This window comes from Aplysia californica, unplaced genomic scaffold, assembly GCF_000002075.1.
Source record: "Aplysia californica isolate F4 #8 unplaced genomic scaffold, AplCal3.0 scaffold00212, whole genome shotgun sequence".
NCBI lineage: Eukaryota > Metazoa > Mollusca > Gastropoda > Aplysiida > Aplysiidae > Aplysia > Aplysia californica.
In genome coordinates, this window is record NW_004797482.1 from 708,266 (window position 1) to 713,048 (window position 4,783).

Sequence of the window (4,783 nt, forward strand, 5' to 3'; positions counted from 1 at the left end):
TGTCTGTCTGTCTGTCTGTCTGTCTGTCTGTCTGTCTGTCTGTCTGTCTGTCTGTCTGTCTGTCCGTCTGTCTGTCTGTCTCTCTCTCTTTCTCTCTCTCTCTTTCACTCTCTCTCTCTCTCATGATAGTACCTTTGAATTGTTTCTGATTTTAAGGGTTGTTGACGATAGGACTATCGCTAACATTACTTAAACGCAATCACATATCATCACTCGTCACCACCATTATTTCTAAAATCACCATTGCTCTAAGATCAATGACTTACATCTAAAATTATGGAATCTCTATCTGTAACAGTTATATGTCATACTAAGTATGCACGTAATACACTTTTGAACACTATCCCCCGCACATTTTTTCTACTAATGAGATAGCGTGAATCTCATATAAATGGGCAAGGGATTTTAAAAAAAGAGTTGAAAATGCTCATCAAGGGGGCACAGCCAAGCCTGAGCAAATTCATGCTTATAATATACCCCGATAGCTTCCCTTAGTACATACTTCTCAAACACTTATTGCAGAACTGAGAAGTGTGATGGATAAACTTACTGTCATCTCTAAAACACTTGCAATTGTTTTTCTCGGGATAACATAGCGATTTGTTTTTTCACTTTTTCATTCTTTTCAGATCGAAAAAAGACAGTACTTTGAAATACTTGTAGGGTAAGTTATCCCTCATGTTTTAGTTAAAGAGAAGCACAGAGACATACTAACAGTCGTTTAGTGCGGTAAAAAGTAGGATAGATAGACAGAAACAAAAGGTAGAACGTAAAGATGAAAGGACTTTCAGTGTCAGCTACTAGTCATCTGCAAATCATCCTAAAGGATTTATTTCCGTTTGTACATAAAGCCAGATGCAACAATGCAGCATCATGTCGTTTATCACAAGGTGTCTGAACAAGTTGCACAGTTTTGCGTTTCACTGTCTTGGTTGAAAGTAATAAAAGCTTACAAATTTGATATTTTCCGAACACGTCAATTGATTCTCTTCGCATAACTGACAATATGAGACCCTGCTGGTTGAATTCTTATCGTTCGGAGTTTTGTTGGAATTGGTCCAGTCCAAAGATGACAAAAATATTGCCCTTTAAATATGTCCTTTTTAAACTTTTAGATGTAGAATTAATGTATTCAAAACTTTTGGTTATGCCACTTCCGTTTTTCTTGTTGTTTTTGTTTTTAATTACTTATTTGCTTTTTGGCTTTTGCTGAGGTTTTTTCTTTCAATCTATAATGTCGGAAGGACGATAATCACGCACGCATTCACCTTTCCCCACACACGACTTCCACGACTAATGTATTATCTTGCGACACTGCTACACTTCTTTTGTGGACATTGCATTGGCTTCCTGTTCAGAAATTGTGTACAAGTTGGCCACCCTATGTCACAAGTGCTTGAATGATAATGCGCCATCATATCAAATCGTTTGAGACTGTACATTCCAACTCAAAGTTTGATGTCATCAGCAGCTGGCAAAAAGAAATTTCTTTTACCATCTATGAAACTGAAAACAATGGGAGAAATGGCATTTGAATATCAAGGCCCCAAGATCTGGAACGCTTTACAAGTGATTTAAGAGAGATCAAATCCTTTGATTCTTTCAAATGTCAGGTGAAGTCATTTCTGTTTTTAAATTAATGGATTGAATATTTGGAGTGATTTTCTTTGGGACAGAACACAAGGGGTTATTTATTCATTTATTTTTATTTATTTATTTATTTAGTTTATTTTATGTTTTATTTATTTATTTATTTTTTTATTTATTTTTTTATTTAATTTTTTTTTTTTTTTTTTTTTTTTTTTTTTGGGGGGGGTATTACTGTACATTGTAGGCTACTGTATTGTAACACGCTCAGAGTCTGTGTACTTTAATCGGAGTTGAGCGCTATATAAATGTCATTTATTATTAGTATTACGGGTTTGAGCCTCGGTTCGGACACGAATTTTTTTCGCCTCCTCCTGCCCACCCAGCAATAATGGGTACCTGACTTCGACTTGAGGATTCCCTTTCTTAAAGGCGTGTAAAGGAACTGGCCACCCTACCACAATATGCCGAAGGCCCAGGAAGTTGTCTCACTAACAAGGCCATCCTCAATGTCCGGATGGGATGCGGGAACAACTTTACTTTGCTGTGTCAATGACGAGTCAATGTGATTGACACAGTGTAACCAGATAACACATTAGTCGTGTAAGTCGTGTGTGAGGATACGTGAATGCACGTGTAGTTATTGTCTTTCCGACGTTGAAAAAAAACAACAAACAAAAACAACAAACAAAAACAACAAACAAAAACAACAAAAAACAAACTGCGAAAATAAAAAGAAAAAAAAAGAAAAAAGAAAAGAATAAAACCAATTTTTTTTTAATGGAAGGGGCATAACCAAGAGTGAACCAGATCAGGTCTATGGTATACTTCGATGATATACTTTAATAGTGCCCCTTCTTCTGAACAGACATGAGGCAAATACGCGTAGGGTGGGTTTGACCAAAGATGGTACATAACAAGATTGTTCACTCAGCCCAAATAGTGTCCCCGGAAGTCCTGCATTGTTTCAGATGGCGCTGCTGTCTTTGTTTTGAAGCTCTCTTTTGTTTCTCCAGAAGAAGAATAGCTTTTATTGTTTTTCACACAAGTAGGGTAACTCTGTTCGCAAAGTCGGCGCTTTTTCGAAGAGGGAGCTACTGAATTTTGAGGACACTTTTTTTAATTGGCTCAACGAGAGGAGTGAACTATCTTGTCATACACGATCTTTGGTTTGACAAAGCTATACGCAGAAGGGAGCGTCCATGGACAGATAAATGTGACGACGACTGCTTTCTGCCCTGTGTGCTTGACAGTGCAGTGCAGTGCAGTGCAGAGCAGTCAGTCTGCTAGTCTCTAGGCATTGTCTAACCTGAGCAGAACGACAGCAGCTAAATAAAACTGAGAACTTTGCGAAATGCTCTGTTGTTTCTAATTTTCTTCAGATCATTTTTTTGTTTACGGGAATAAGGTGATCTTTGTCATTTTATATACAAAAGTCAGACCGACAAAAGACCTGAACAACTCATACAGTAGGCGACGCGACACAGGTACCACCAAGACGCTAAACGTAACCTTATTTCCAATTTAAAGAAAATCTACAACTTAACATGCCTAACATAACTTAACACCCTGAGGACATGGTTGTATAGATACTTGTATCACTCTGCAAATGGCTCTGAAAAAAAAGATACCAACACTAAGCGATTGCAAAAACGAAATAAAAACTCACACACTTCCCTTCCAATGGTACATTTATTTAGTCTTGATATTTTTTGACAAAATACTTTGATAACAGGCAGCATGGCAATATATCACAGGTGAGTATTTACATATCACCCGCCAGTTTCAAACTGTTAACGAGGATGGACCTTCTCAATAAACAAAAACTGGAAACGTTTCTCTCTCTTTCTCTCTCTTTCTCTCTCTCTCTCTCTCTCTCTCTCTCTCTCTCTCTCTCTCTCTCTCTCTCTTTCTGTCTCTCCTTCTCCCGAGCGCTGTCTCTCTCTCTCTCTCTCTCTCTCTCTCTCTCTCTCTCTCTCTCTCTCTCTCTCTCTCTCTCTCTCTCTCTCCCCCTCTCTCTCTCCCGTACGCAGTCTCTCTTTTTCCTTCTCTCAAATCAACTGCTTTATATTAAGTGAATCTCAGGTACATTTGCAAGCAGTGCAAAATCACATCTGACTAGACTGCCAGTTGCCGTCAATAGTATCATCAACATCATCATTATCATCATCATCCTCATCATGATTATCATTTTCGTTTTCATCACCGATGTAGAAGCATCATCATAAACATAAACAATAACTACAACAGGCAAGATGATAACCACATCAGTAAAAACGATAACAAAAACGTCAAAGTCATTATCAATACCGTTATCATCTAACAGTCAACGATATTTACACACACACAACCTACACCAGCGACTGTAGAGCAAATTACCAACAAAACCATAGACTTGTAAGATCCTAGATCGTTAACTCTGACGTACTTCTGGGTTACTACTCGGCGCCTCAGCGCACCATTTGATTCACATAGAGTACAACGAAGAGCAAGGTCGGGGCTACGGAGGCTGGGGGAAGTGGGGGAGGTGGGGTGGGGTGGGGGGATATACCTTCCATAAGCACTCCACAATATTAAAACTGGTGTTCTGTCCTCAATTTAAACGTAACAACTAGGCAAATAGTGCGCACGGTTTGCAGTGAAGATTTTATTCTGTCGAGAGCAAAGGTAAGCTGGGATCACAGTGCGCGATCTAGGGTTACAAATCTATGAAAAGAAAGGCACTGAGTAGAAATAAATGTTCAGTTATAGCAGCAATGACAGAAGTGTAGTGAAGGTCAACTCCACAAGAGAGTGTTTTTTATCACACATTTATGAATGTACTGAGGCTGACCAAACAAAAAACAAAAAAAAAAAATTCTGTTAAACTACTAATTCTACAATTAACTCACATCAAAATAGGACCTCAAAATGGTGTCACATTTACTACTATCCAATGCGGTTTTTAAACAGATCTCGTGTCAGCACAAAAATTGGACTAGGATCGGTTTCACTCATTGAAAACATAATTAGTATTTTATCATTTAATTAGGAGTAAACAGTTAATTAGAGTACAAAATCAGTAACCGTTTAAGTCCACAAAATATACTGTGAGAATGCTTCGTGTCGAATTTTAACAAGTCTTCCGGGAAAACAAACAAACAAGGCACTTAAAACAACTATAAGACACGAGAGAGAGAGAGAGAGAGAGAGAGAG